Source organism: Eriocheir sinensis, unplaced genomic scaffold (assembly GCF_024679095.1).
Source record: "Eriocheir sinensis breed Jianghai 21 unplaced genomic scaffold, ASM2467909v1 Scaffold554, whole genome shotgun sequence".
Classification (NCBI taxonomy): Eukaryota; Metazoa; Arthropoda; class Malacostraca; order Decapoda; family Varunidae; genus Eriocheir; species Eriocheir sinensis.
The window spans coordinates 52501-67500 of NW_026111892.1; the positions used below are offsets into that span (position 1 = coordinate 52501).

A 15000-nucleotide genomic window follows, 5' to 3' on the forward strand; every position below is an offset into this window, starting at 1 on the left:
ATCTTCCTTTCCTTTTCCTGTCTTCCTTCTTTCCCTCCTTCCTTTCTTCCTTCCTTCCTTTTCCGCCTGTCAGTGAAGGTCGGTAATGAAATGTGGCGGGGTGACAACTTAGATTTTTTCCCCGCCAGCCCTTTCATATTCTCTCTCTCTCTCTCTCTCTCTCTCTCTCTCTCTCTCTCTCTCTCTCTCTCTCTCTCTCTCTCTCTCTCTCTCTCTCTCTCTCTCTCTCTCTCTCTCTCTCTCTCTCTCTCTCTCTCTCTCTCTCTCTCTCTCTCTCTCTCTCTCTCTCTCTCTCTCTCTCTCTCTCTCTCTCTCTCTCTCTCTCTCTCTCTCTCTCTCTCTCTCTCTCTCTCTCTCTCACCACCACCACCACCACCACCACCATCATCACCACCACCACCACCACCACTTTTTTTTCCTCTCTCCAAAATTAAACCACCAAAAAAAACTCGACACAGAAATTAGCTCACCGCTCCCCTGAATTCACTACTCATGTATTACTCTCTCTCTCTCTCTCTCTCTCTCTCTCTCTCTCTCTCTCTCTCTCTCTCTCTCTCTCTCTCTCTCTCTCTCTCTCTCTCTCTCTCGCTCTCGCTCTCATGCAATATATATTCATCGCGTCTTTTAGCACTATTTATATTTTCTTTTCCTTTTTGGGGGAATTTGAAATATTTATGAAGACGCAAAAAATAATTAAAAAAAAAGACTAAACTGCCTGATCGCGTTTTTCTCTTCTTTTTTTTCTCTTCTTTTTCTCTAACTATGTGCATGTTTAAAATTCATTCCATTAGGCGAATTCAACACACACACACACACACACACACACACACACACAGAGTTTAATTATGTATTCTCTGGTTCATTACAGTTTAATTTCATGTTCCTTTACGTTCATGGACTTGTTTGTTTATATTTTTATTGCTTTTGTGAGAAATGCGAGGAGGAGGAGGAGGAGGTGGAGGACGAGGAGAGGAGAAGAGAGCAAAGGAAAGGAGAGAAATAAGAGCACAAAGGAAGAGAGGAGAGAAGAGGAGAGGGGAGGGGAGAAAAGAGCAGAGGAAAAGGAGGAGGAAGAGGAAGAAGAGAAGGAGGAGGAGGAGAATAGTATAATGGAAAAGCAGTAGGAAGAGAAAAAAATCGAAGTAGATGAAGAAGAAGAAGAAAAAGAAGAAGAAGAAGAAAAAGAAGAAGAAAAACACACGTTACTAAGAATTATGAAAGAGAAGAAGTATTAAGAAGAAGGAAAAGTCAAAAAAGAAGGAAAGTTGGATGAAGAAGATGAGGAAGAAGAGAAGAAAAAAATTACGAAGAAAAATAGAAAAAATAAACTTGCATATGAGAGAGAGAGAGAGAGAGAGAGAGAGGAAGTGGGTGCAAGGTCCGTCGAAATTGAGGTCAAACTTTCTCTTCTTTTTTCTCAAAGGGAAATTTAAGTGGTTATTAAACTTTTTCCCTCAAGCATATTATATTTCTTTTAATGAGTGTAAATGGTTGAGTAGGAGGTGATTAAGGACAGAAGGGAAAAGGGGGGAGAGGAGAAGGAAGGAGAGAGAGCGGTTGGAGAAGGAGGAAAGAGGGAGAGTAGGAGAAAGGGAAAGGGTAGGGAAGAGAAAGAGGAAGAGGAAAAGAGAAATGAAGGAAGGGGAGGGAGGAAGAGAGCGGTTGGGGAAGAGGAAAGAGGGAGAGAAGGAGGAAGGGAAAGGGTAAGGAAGAGAAAGAGGAAAAGAGAAATGAACGAAGAGGAGAGAAGAGGATGGGAAGGAGAGGAGGAGAAGAGGGAAGAGGAGGAGGAAGAGTTGAAATATATATGTGATACCATTTTTTTCTGTGTGTGTATGTGTGTGTGTGTGTGTGTGTGTGTGTGTGTGTGTGTGTTCATCAGCAAAGAGAAGAGAGAGATTGAATGGATGAAAGGGTGAAGAAGGAAAAGAGAGAGAGAGAGAGAGAGAGAGAGAGAGAGAGAGAATATGAGTGGGATAGCGGGAAAAAAGTCTAAGCTGTCATCCCGCCACATTTTATTACTGACCTTCACTGACAGGCGGAAAAGGAGGGAAGAAAGAAAGGAAGAAGGGAAAGAAGAAAGGAAGACAGGAAGAGGAAAAGGGAAGAGCCCAAACATAGGATAGCGGGAAGAAAGGAAGACAGGAAAAGGGAAAACCCCATCATAGGACAGCGGGCAAGCGGGGGTAGGGAGGTTGCAAGGTCATCACAGCTGTGTTTGGCAGAAGAGGAGGAGGAGGGGAAGGGAAGGCGGTGCTGTTTTAATCGTGTTATAAAAGTAATTAGTATACCTTGCTTGCGCGTTTTGCATAGAAATGAACTGGATGATTACTTACCTATGTGGGGGGGTGAGGGGGTTTAGTGTGTGTGGGGGGATGGGGGGGATGATGAGTAACCTTGACCTTTTTTTCGGCCACCTCTCTGGATTCTTTTTAGGAGCATCGAGTAGCGGGCTTTTATTATTATTACTGTTTCCTTTTTTGTGCCCTTGAGCTGTCTCCTTCGTTGTAAAAAAAAAAAAGAGGAATGGGGGTGATTACTGGATCGAGAAAGAGGAAAGAGGAAGAGAAGTAAGAGGAGGAAGAAGAGGAGTAGGAAGAGTTTGCTGTTGTTAATGTATCGTTCTTGCCCTCCGTGTTTATATTAGATGCTTGAACGGGTAATTGTCCTCTCTAATATTTCTTTTTTAATTAATTTTTCGTGAGTGCGGAAGCCAGAAGAGAATGAATTGGGGAAGTGGTAATGGACGCTAATGGTACGCGCTAATGTGTGTGTGTGTGTGTGTGTGTGTGTGTGTGTGTGTGTGTGTGCTCGTATATTAAAGAGAAATGAACCTGGTTATTTATGTGTTGTGAGGGACAATGAGAGAGAGAGAGAGAGAGAGAGAGAGAGAGAGAGAGAGAGAGAGAGAGAGAGAGAGAGAGAGAGAGAGAGAGGAATTGAATGGAGAAGAAATAATGGAAGGAAAAAAGGAAAAGGAAGGAAAGAGAAAAGATGTAAAACGAAAAATCGGAATGAAAGAGGAGGAGAGAGAGAGAGAGAGAGAGAGAGAGAGAGAGAGAGAGAGAGAGAGAGAGAGGAATAAATATAGACACAGAGAAATGGGTTCAGTCATTCACTAGATTAAGAAAGGAGAGAGAGAGAGAGAGAGGGGGGGGGGGAGGAAGAAACCCAGTTATTTGAAAAGGCTTACCTCTTTTCTCTCTATCTTAATAAATTACGCAACTCAGCTATATTAAGCCTCATTTGAATTTCTATATCTTTCCTGTGAGGCATTACTATTTTATGGGTGAGGGCGCTGAGGTAACGGACGGGAGGTGGAAGATAAAGAGGAGAGGAAGTGGGGGATAGAGTTAGTGGAGTGTTGAAGTGGTTGAGAATGGAAAAAGTGGAAGAAGGAGGAAAAAGTAATGGGAGTGGAGTTGGAGGGAGTATAGTGGAAGGATATGGTTCTAGTGAAGTGGCTCTAAGGGTGGAAAGTGGATCTAGAAACACGAATGGTAAAGGGAAAGATTGAAATGAGCGAAAATGCAATGTGGAAGAGGAAAGAAAAAGTAGTGGAGTTTTTGAAGGTAGTGGAGTGATGGGACATGGTTTTAGTGAAATGGTTGAAGGTGGAAAGTGGATCTAGAAACACAAAAATGATAAAGGAAAAGATTGAAATGGTCGAGAATGCAATGTGGAAGAGGAAAGAAAAAGTAGTGGAGTTTTTGAAGGTAGTGGAGTGATGGGACATGGTTTTAGTGGAATGGTTGAAGGTGGAAAGTGGATATAGAAACACAAATGGTAAAGGGAAAGATTGAAATGATCGAGATAGCAATGTGGAAGAGGAAAGAAAAAGTAGGGTATTGGTTTGAAGGTAGTGGAGTGATGGGACATGGTTTTAGTGAAATGGTTGAGGGTGGAAAGTGGATCTAGAAACACAAAAATTATAAAGGAAAAGATTGAAATGATCGAGATAGCAATGTGGAAGAGGAAAGAAAAAGTAATGGGAGTGGAGTTGGATGTAGAGTAGTGGAAGGATATGGCTCTAGTGAAATAGTTGAGGGTGGAAAGTGGATCTTGAAACACAAATGGTACAGGGAAAGATTGAAATGATTGAGTATGCATTTTATACTCCGTTTTCTTTCATTGGATAGTAAATTGTTGTTGTTGTTTTTATATATCAAAGTTATTTTTTTTCCCTCGACTGTTCTATTATCTATTCACGACTTTCTCTGCTCTTCGAATAACTTTTATATATGTTTGTTATCTCCGTTTTATCGTTAATTCCAAGTCGTTGTTTCAATATACACGAGATACTTTACATAATAATACTATCACCAACCAACCGACCGACCTTCGTAAAGAACCAAATACAAATACAGTAAAAGTTGTAATAATAATAATAATAATAATAATAATAATAATAATAATAATAATAATAATAACAAAGGAAATAAAAATGTCCCCCTTAAGCGTAAAAAGAAAAGAAAACGTGAAAAGGTAACTCTTGAAATTGTAGAAAGAGAAAGTTTTAATTGTTTACGCAAGAGTGGTAGTGGTGGTGGTAGTAGTAGTAGTAGTAGTAGTAGTAGTAGTAGTAGTAGTAGTGATGATGGTAGGGCACAGAAAAAAAAAATAACGCATACCCGGTGTTGTTGTTGTTGATGGTGGTGGTGGTGGTGGTGATGGTGGTGATTACGGAGGTGATGAAGGAAGACAAAGAGGTGATTCTGGAGGTGGTGGTGGTGGTGGTGGTGGTGGTGAAGGATGAGTCGTAAAAACGGAGTGGTGGTGATAGTGGATGTGGTGGTGGAGGAGGTGATGATGGAGAAGGGAACGGTGTTGTGGAAAAAAAGTGGTGATGAAAGAGTGGAGTTGAAAAAAAATGGTGTGGTGGTGGTGATAGAATGATTGCCTAATGATAGAAGTGGATGTGATTGAAGGAGTGGAGTGGAACGTGGAAAGAATAGATTAGGGGAGATTAGGGAATAGAACAAGAGGAGATTAGGGAATAGAACAGGGGAGATTAGGTAATAGAATAAGGGGAGATTAGGGAATAGAACAAGGGGAGATTAGGGAATAGAACAAGGGGAGATTAGGGAATAGAACAAGGGGAGATTAGGGAATAGAACAAGGGGAGATTAGGGAATAGAACAAGGGGAGATTAGGTAATAGAATAAGGGGAGATTAGGGAATAGAACAAGGGGAGATTAGGGAATAGAACAAGAGGAGATTAGGGAATAGAACAGGGGAGATTAGGGAATAGAACAAGGGGAGATTAGGGAATAGAACAAGGAGAGATTAGGGAATAGAACAAGGGGAGATTAGGTAACAGAACAAGGGGAGATTAGGGAACATTGACCCCACCGCCTCCACCTCGCCTTCACTGGTAGCCTGGTAACATATACTCCCAGGTCTTTCTCTGTCTCTGTGGTGGATGGTGGAGTGTTTCCCATGTGGTATTAGTATGCTGGATATCCCTTCCCAAGATGCAGGACTTTACATTTTGCTTCATTGAATTGTAGCAGCCACTTTTTGTTCCATTCCTGTAGCTTGGTGATGTCTTCTTGTAGGAAATCCGCAGTCAAGGGGTTAAACTCACAGGCAAAAAATGGTTAACTAACGGAATGGTTAATGAGATGAATAGGTTTGGTAGTCACGTGATGAGGGATGATATAATAGACAACATTAACAATAATAGATTTTTTTTCAACATTCGCGGTCCTTGTTCCAATTTTCATTCTGTGGAGCACCATCTCTCCTCCTCTAAACCTCACCTTCTCTTCCTCACCGAAACCGGGCGGAGTGGAAAAATTTGTGCGGCTTTTCCGATACCCTACGCCCCTGTCCACCCAGGTATTAATCGGGGGTTTTGTCCCGTCTCCTGATATCTGTTCCCTTCTCCTATAATTCCTTCCCCTTCTGTCTCTCTCCGGCATATGACCACAGATATTGCGCCGACTAAACGAAACTTTCTTTTCCTCACCGAAACATAGGTCTCTGAGGTTACTGACAGTCATCTCTACTATGTTCCCTTTTTACAATCATTTATAGATAGGGAGGATATTCTGGTATTAGGTTTAAAGAAGTTTCATATGCTTTTTGGGGGGGAGGGAGAGGGGGGGAGGTGTGCACTGGTGATGATATTGGTGTTGAGAAAAGGAAACTGACGAATGGTGATAGATGGTGATACAGGTGGTGGTGGTGTTGGTGGTGGTGATGAAGACAGATCGACGGGTGGAGATGAAGGGGCGGGTGGTGTTATGGGTAAGGAAAGATTGGTGGTGGTTGGTGGTGGTTGTGGTGGTGGTGGTTGTGGTGGTGGTAATGAAAGAAAAAAAAAGTGGAGTTGACGGAGTGGAGGTGTGAAAAAAATATAAAGTGTGTGGAAGTGGAGCAGGAGGAAGAGGAGGAGGAGGAGGAGGAGGAGGAGGAGGAGGAGGAGGAGGAGGAGGAGGAGGAGTCTTTGCACACTACATAAATAACGAGACTCATTTAGCGAACCGTGTCAAGCAGCGCCCAGTTCCTCCTCCTCCTCCTCCTCCTCCTCCTCCTCCTCCTCCTCCTCCTCCTCCTTCCTCTTAATTCTTCTCACTAACCTCGCTTTCTAACTTTTCTTCCTGCATTCACTCCTCCTCCTCCTCCTCCTCCTCCTCCTCCTCCTCCTCCTCCTCCTCCTCCTCCTCCTCCTCCTCCTCCTTCCTCTTAATTCTTCTCACTAACCTCGCTTTCTAACTTTTCTTCCTGAATTCACTCTTCCTCCTCCTCCTCCTCCTCCTCCTCCTGTCGGTTTTGCTTGTTAATGCCTTCCCCCTTTCTTCTCTGCGTCCTCCTCCTTCCTCTCTTCCTTCCTTCCTCTTCCTCCTCCTCTTCCTCCTGCATTCGTCTTCCTGGGTTTTTTTCTCCTTTCATTCGTTGCCCTCTTTCCCTCTTTCCCTCCCTCCTCCCTCTCCTTCCTCCCTTTCCTCTCTCCCTCCCTCCTCTTCATTCCTTCCTTCCCTCCTATTTTAATTCCACGTCGTAAGTCCTTTCCCTCAAATGCATGACCTCACTTCCTTTTTGCAGTTACCTCCTCCTCCTCCTCCTCCTCCTCCTCCTCCTCCACCTCCTCCTCCTCCTCCTCCTCCTCTTCCTGTCACATGCACTTTTATAACACACGCTTGAGGAAGGCTTTCTTGTGTGTGTGTGTGTGTGTGTGTGTGTGTGTGTGTGTGTGTGTGTGTGTGTCTGTAGTTATTTGGATTCGTTTTTATAGCTTTCTCTGCCTCTATCTTTTCCTCTTTCTCCTCCTCCTCCTCCTCCTCCTCCTCCTCCTCCTCCTCTTCTTCTTTATTACCCGCCTCCTCCTCCTCCTCCTCCTCCTCCTCCTCTAATTCATTTTTCTCCTCCTCCTCCAACTCATCTTCAGCCTTAACCTCCTTATTCTTCTCCTCCTCCTCCTCCTCCTCCTTCTCTTCTTCTTTCTTACCCGCCTCATTGTCCTCTTCCTCCTCCTCCTCCTCCTCCTCCTCCTCCTCCTCCTCCTCCTCCAACTCCTCCTCCAACTCCTTCCTTTAAAATTCTCGAAGAAAAATTATATACAAACACACAACTTCCTGGAGGACGGCGGTATATCACTTCAGAAGGCCGCCACGCTCTCGTCCATACCCGCTCCTGTTTAATCAGCTGAGGAACTCCTGCCGCCACGAGAGAGATATGAAAAGTGTGACCATCTTACCCCGAGCGATTCTGAGGGCCGCATTACTAACCATTTCGTGTCCCAATTACACATATTTGACAAGGCTTTCGTAGGAGTTGTGGGCATTTCCAGGAGTAGTTTTATGGCCCTGGTGGTAGTTTGACCCTTCCTCTGTACCATGAACCTAAGAAACACACATATTTGACAAGGCTTTCGTAGGAGTTGTGGGCATTTCCAGGAGTAGTTTTATGGCCCTGGTGGTAGTTTGACCCTTCTTCTGTACCATGAACCTAAGAAACACACATATTTGACAAGGCTTTCGTAGGAGTTGTGGACATTTCCAGGAGTAGTTTTATGGCCCTGGTGGTAGTTTGACCCTTCTTCTGTACCGTGAACCTAAAGAAACACTCATTAGAACCCGATTGATCCTCTCTGTGACCTTTAGAAATACTGATGTGAGTAGCGAAAGTGTCTAAAAATATCAACCTGAATGTTCCGACTCCCAGAAAACGTTGAACAAGGCGCCACACGAGTATAGTGAAGAAGGGATATAGTCATAGGAGCATAGGAGACCATTTCATTTATTCTTACATTTATTTTTATTAGGTGAATATTCAGACTTCCGGAAAACATTGAACAAGGCGCCACAGGAATGTAGTGAAGGAAGGATACAGTCAGCGGGCATAGGAGACACTTTTATATATTTTTTGCATGTTCTTTAATTAGGGAAACTGCTGTAGGGCAAAAGATACTGAACACGAAATAATCCGACGGTTTTTGAGCGGTAAATAAAGCAATTCAAGGCAATTATTATTATTATTTTTTTTTTACAACAAAGGCAGCTCAAGGGCACACAAAAAAAGAAAACAATAATAAAAAAAAGCCCGCTACTCGCTGCTCCTAAAAAAGAAACAAAAGACAAAAGAAAAGTATAAGAAAAAAAACAAGAAAATGACCGCTTTTTCTATTAGTAAGGAAAGGAACTCTAGGTTAACTAAGGAAACCAAGGAGATGTAACAGTCCTTTTTTTTTTTACAGCAAAGGAAGAAGCACCGTTTTTTCTTGTAGTAATTTGACTCTCCTGAGCGGCTGCCAACTTCCCTGTAAAAGATTAAGGTATTCTAACTCTCGTCTCTGTGAACCTGTTTATTTAATAGTTCCGTTTCCATTATCTATCACCATCCCAGCTTTCTCTCTCCCCCTTTCTCTTTTTATATATATTTGAAGACTTACCTTCCTTTACCTGTTCATTGATTAGCATGTGTTTACTTATCTGTATCTAACGGCATATGTCGGTCTGTCAGGGTAACCACTAACTGTCTGTCTATCTGTCTGTCACATCCAAGAGAGAGAGAGAGAGAGAGAGAGAGAGAGAGAGAGAGAGAGAGAGAGAGAGAGAGAGAGAGAGAGAGAGAGAGAGAGAGAGAGAGAGAGAGAGAGAGAGAGAGAGAGAGAGAGAGAGAAAATTACATTCCAGCTCGCTTCTCATTTTTTTCATATCTTTACCTCCTCCTCCTCCTCCTCCTCCTCCTCCTCCTCCTCCTCCTCCTCCTCCTCCTCCTCCTCCTTCATATCGTCTTCAGGAAGGTGTGCGTGTGTACCTTCCTCTCTTATTGCTGGCTCCTTAGTATTGACTGTGTGCGTGTGCGTGTGTGTGTGTGTGTGTGTGTGTGTGTGTGTGTGTGTGTTAGCCTCTCTCTGTGTTGCCCTTCAGCCTCTTCAAGTAATGGACAGAGAGGGGGAGGGAGGGAGGGATGGAGGGAAGGGAAGGGAAGGGAAGGGAAGGGAAGGAAAGGAAAGGAAAGGAAAGGGAAGGGAAGGAAAGGAAATGTAAGGGAAGGGAAGGAAAGGAAAGGAAAGGAAATGTAAGGGAAGGGAAGGGAAGGAAAGGAAAGGAAAGGAAAGGAAAGGAAAGGAAAGGGAAGTAAGGAATGGGAAAGAGAGTGAGGGGAGGGAAGTGGAGGAAATGGAAGAAGGAGAGAAATGGAGGAGGAAACAGGTGAGTGTCAAGTCCTCTTATGCCTCTTCCTCCTCCTCTTCCTTGAGTGTTCAGCCGCATGGGGAAGGACTCAGGCGACTCAACCTCTTCACGCTGGAAAAGAGACGCTTACGAGGGGATATGATTCAGGGCTTGGGGCCAGTTCCACAGTTCCCCATGATGGGTTAGTAAGCTCCCAAACCAATACCAGAGCCTTGGAAATTTCCTTGTGTAGTGTCTGGTGTTTGTATTTAAGTTCACAAATTTGACGAAACTATACAGGAAAAGTCTTGTGTATTTAGTGTGGCATCGAAGACCTCCCCGTTTTGGATTGTATGGGATTCTATAGTTTGGTTCGGGCTGTTACGAAGACACTGTGTTGGACTGTGAAATCGGTTCTTTAAGTACCTAAAGAACTTAAGTAACGGCAACCACTCCAAGCACTTTAAACTACAGACCAACTCAAGAACTAGAAACAACGGCCTGCCCATTCAAGCGAAGCGATGCAATATAGACACTTTTTTTTTACAGCAAAGGAGGCAGCTCAAAGGCACAGAAAATAAAAACAATTATGAAAAAAAAAAAGCCCGCTACTTGCTGCTCCCAAAAAGATTACAGAGTGGCCAAAAGAGAGGTCAGACCGAGTCATACGCCACTGGAACGACCTCCCTGCTGAAGTAGTAAGTGCAGAAACCATTAACTACTTTCAAAAATCACATAGACCGTAACTTCGCGACAACAGGAGTGAACTGAACATACGCATCGACCCTTCAGCAGACAACCTCGATTTTTTTTTTTTTTTTTTTTTTTTTTTTTACAACAAAGGAGACAGCTCAAGGGCACAAAAAAAGGAAACAATAATAAAGAAAAACGCTACTCGCTGCTCCTATGAAAAGACTCCAAAGAGGTGGCCGAAAGAGAGGTCAATTTCGGGAGGAGAGGTGTCCTGATGACCTTATAGGCTTTCTGTTGCCTGTCATTCTGTGTTTCCATGTTTCCTCCTCCTCCATGTCCTACTTTCAGCCAGTCTCCTTCCTCTCACCGTCCTTCTCCTTCTGTCTCCTTCTCTCCTTCCCTCCTTCCTTCCTTCCCTCCCTCTTTTCGTACTTAGGATAATCTAACCTAATCTAATCTCACCTGATATAATCTAACCTAATCTAATCTCACCTGATATAATCTAAGCTAATGTAATCTCACCTGATATAATCTAACCTAATCTAATCTCACCTGATATAATCTAACCTAATCTAATCTCACCTGATATAATCTAACCTAATCTAATCTCACCTGATATAATCTAACCTAATCTAATCTCACCATATATAATCTAACCTAATCTAATCTCACCATATCTAATCTAACCTAATCTAATCTCACCTAATCTAATCTCACCTGATATAATCTAACCTAATCTAATCTCACCTGATATAATCTAACCTAATCTAATCTCACCTGATATAATCTAACCTAATCTAATCTCACCTGATATAATCTAAGCTAATGTAATCTCACCTGATATAATCTAACCTAATCTAATCTCACCTGATATAATCTAACCTAATCTAATCTCACCTGATATAATCTAACCTAATCTAATCTCACCTGATATAATCTAACCTAATCTAATCTCACCTGATATAATCTAACCTAATCTAATCTCACCTGATATAATCTAAGCTAATCTAATCTCACCATATCTAATCTAACCTAATCTAATCTCACCTAATATAATCTAAGCTAATCTAATCTCACCTGATATAATCTAACCTAATCTAATCTAAACTGATATAATCTAAGCTAATCTAATATCACCTGATATAATCTAAGCTAATGTAATCTCACCTGATATAATCTAACCTAATCTAATCTCACCTGATATAATCTAACCTAATCTAATCTCACCTGATATAATCTAACCTAATCTAATCTCACCTGATATAATCTAAGCTAATCTAATCTCACCTGATATAATCTAACCTAATCTACCCTAACCTAAGTATCTAACCTAATCTAATCTAACCTAACGCCCTCCCCCTCCCCCCCTCTAACTAACTAACTGACGGGAGGTATTCGCAGGGGGGACCGGGTGCGCGTTGCTACACTCACCGTCCAAAGCTCATTCATTACTACCAGCATTCCAACTCTCCTCCTCCCCCTCTGTCTCTCTCCCTCTCCCTTGCTCCCATTCCTTCATTCCTACGCTCCCTCATGTCTCACTGCCTGCATTCCTACTCTCCTCCCTCTCCTCCTCTCTCTCTCCCTCCCTCCCTTCCTTCATTTCTTCGCTCTTATTAATTAGTTTCATTTCTTCTCTCCCTCACTTCCGCCCTCCCTTCCTCTTTATCTCATTTTGTTCTTGTCTCTCTCTCTCTCTCTCTCTCTCTCTCTCTCTCTCTCTCTCTCTCTCTCTCTCATTACTTGCATTCCTTCCTTTCTTCCTCTCTTCTCTCATCTTCTCCCCCTCCTCCTCCTCCTCTTCTATATCCCTTCCCTTGTTTGCTTTTCTTTATCTCCTCTTTTTTTGTTTTTTTTTTTGTCCCTAACTCCCTCATTTTCGTTGTTCCTCATTCTCTCTTTATTCCTTTGTTTTCTTCTCTTTTTTCATTCTACTCCTACTCCATTTTCTTGTTCTCCTCTCTCTCTCTCTCTCTCTCTCTCTCTCTCTCTCTCTCTCTCTCTCTCTCTCTCTCTCTCTCTCTCTTTTTTTTTTCCTCCTTTCCTCTTTTCTTTTTTCTTTCCCTCTTCTTTCTTAACTCCCTCCTGCCTCCCTTCCAACCTTGTCCTCTCCCTTCCTTCCTCCCTTTCTTCCTCTCTCTCTCCCTCCTTCCTCCCATCCCTTTCTCTCTTCCATCTTTCTTTATCCAATATCTTCTTTTACTTAATCATTTCTTTCCTATCTCCCTGTTCTTTCGTCCTAATCTTCCTCCCTTTCCCTTCCCTCCCTCTCTCCCTTCCCTCCCTCCCTCCCTTTGTCTCCCCCATCTTTCTTTATCCAATATCTTCTGTTCTTTCGCCCTTATCTTCCTCCCTCTCCCTTCCCTCCCTTCACTTCCTGGCTCCCTTCCAACCCACTCCTCTCCCTCCCTCCCTGGCTGTCTCTCTCCCTCTCCTCCTCCTCTGCCTCCTTCTCCCCTCACTGGAAAGGGAAGATAAGCGACTTAGCCTGAGTGAAGGTTTGTCTATCAACCCGTGAAGCGACGACCGGCCGGCGATGGCAAGAACTGTTACGACGGGAAGATGTAAAAGGAAAGCTGAAAGAAAGAAACCAGGGACAGAAAATGAATTAGGAAAAAAGGAAAGAGGGAAAGAAAGGAACCAGGGACACAAAATGAATTAGGAAAGAAGGAAAGAGGGAAAGAGCAAGACCAGTAAAGGAGAATGAGTTTAAAACGAAAATCAAGTCATTCCCAAAAGCTCAGATGCGTAAGATTAACAAGGAAAAGAGGAAAGGAAAAGAGGAAAAGAAAGAAAGCTGAGTCAGTATTGAAAAGAAAAATGGAGTTTGCGGGGGAAAAAAAGCAAAGTCTGTTATTCGAGGATTTTGATGCGTGAGATTAAGGAAGGAGAAGGAAAGGAAAAAGTGTAAATTCGGTGTGAAGAGAATGGATGAGGAATTTAAGGAGGAAAAGAAGGAAAAAAAGGAAAACTCTCCCTTCCCTTCCCTTCCCTTCCCTTCCCTTCCCTTCTCTTCCCTCTCTTTCCCTTCTCTTCCCTTTCTTTCCCTTCCCTTCCCTTCCCTTCCCTTCTCTTCCCTCTCTCCCTTCTCTTCCCTTTCTTTCCCTTCCCTTCCCTTCCTTTCCTTCCTCTCCCCTCCCCTTCCCTTCCCAACCGTTCCTTCCCTTCCCTTCCCTTCCTTCCCCATCCTTTGCCTTTCCCTCCCTTCCCTTCCCATTCCTTTCCCATCCTTTGCCTTTCCCTCTCTTCCTTTCCCAACCGTTCCTTCCCTTCTCTTCCCTTTCCCTTTCCCTTCCTTTCCCTTCCCTTCCCTATCCTTCCCTCCACCTTCCTTCCCATCCCTATCCTTCCCTTCCCTTCCCTTCCCTTCCCTTTCCCCTCCCTTCCCTTCCCCTCCCTTTCACTGTTATCTCCCTTTCTCTCGTCTCTCCTTATCTACCCATTCTTCCTCCCCTGCTCCTCTCTGTCTGTCAATCTCTCCATCTTTCCTCCTCCTCCCTCCTCCCTCCCTCCTCCCCTTATCTTCCCCTCCCCTCCCTCCCTCTCTCTCCCTCCCTCTCCCCCCCTTTTTGCCCTTCACAAGTTTAAAGGGAAAAAGAAAAAAGGAAAAATTGTTACTTTACGGGTGAAGAGAGAGAGAGAGAGAGAGAGAGAGAGAGAGAGAGAGAGAGAGAGAGAGAGAGAGAGAGAGAGAGTGACTTTGACAGACGTATTTGAAATGTGTGTGTGTGTGTGTGTGTGTGTGTGTGTGTGTGTGTGTGTGTGTGTGTGTTTGTTCGATGTATACACGCCCCGCTGAGTCTCCTGGCTGTGTGTGTGTGTGTGGTGGTGGGGGGGGGGGGTTGAGTTCACACCCACACACCCGCACACACACGCACACACACACACACACACACACACACACACACACACACACACACAATGAATGGCTCGGAGGAAACTGCTCTTCTATTGTTTGACTTCCATTCCTCCTCCTCCTCCTCCTCCTCCTCCTCCTCCTCCTCCTCCTCCTCCTCCTCCTCCTCCCCCTCTTCCTATTCCATGTCGCGAGCTAAATGGAAGTACATATATCAGCTACTTTTTTCTTTTTCTTTCTTTCATTCTTTCCTTTCTTTGTTCTTCCTTTTCTTCCTTCTTGTTCTCTCTTTCTTTCTTTATTCATTTTCTTCATTCATTTTTTGCCTTATTTTTTTTCTTTCTTTATTTTCTTTCAGTCTTATAAAGTCCAGAACACGAGTCGGTCTGCAATACCCATTTATATAAACAAGAATAAATAAACGTAAACAAGAATGAATAAACAAAACATACAAATTAACGTTAAAAAAATAATCCATGAATACAAAAAAAAAATGAATTCCAAAAAGACTATTATAAAAAAAAGTAAAATACCACCCCCAAGAAATTTATAAGAGAGAAATATTTATAATGTGAAAAGAAAACTCTCAAAGAATTACCCGTAAGTGACATTGAAGGGAAGGGAAGGGAAGGGGAGAGGAGGGTAGGGAAAGGATGGGAAGGGAACGGAAGGGAACGGAAGGGAAGGGAAGGGAAGAGACGGGAAAGGAAGGGAAGGGAAGAGACGGGAAAGGAAGGGAAGGGAAGAGACGGGAAATGATGGGAAGGGAACGGAAGGGAAGGGAACGGAAGGGACGAGACGGGAAAGGATGGGAAGGGAACGGAAGGG

The 15000-nt window shown here is 43.4% G+C and overlaps 1 protein-coding gene and 1 long non-coding RNA gene across 4 annotated transcripts in view; one reads left to right on the forward strand and one right to left on the reverse strand.

Annotated features, from left to right (window-relative positions):
- Window positions 1–15000, forward strand: part of LOC126993073 (myotubularin-related protein 6-like) — a 111358-nt gene that overhangs the window by 29558 nt on the left and 66800 nt on the right. The gene's annotated exons all lie outside the window — the stretch shown is intronic.
- Window positions 10480–11573, reverse strand: LOC126993076 (uncharacterized). Of its 2 annotated transcripts, none has more exons than XR_007747329.1 (5): window positions 11484–11573; window positions 11154–11273; window positions 11019–11123; window positions 10884–10943; window positions 10480–10823 (listed from the first exon to the last, which is right to left on the reverse strand). It is a non-coding gene; the product is annotated as an uncharacterized LOC126993076 (long non-coding RNA). The 2 variants fall into 2 exon arrangements; XR_007747328.1 differs by having other exon boundaries at window positions 11154–11303.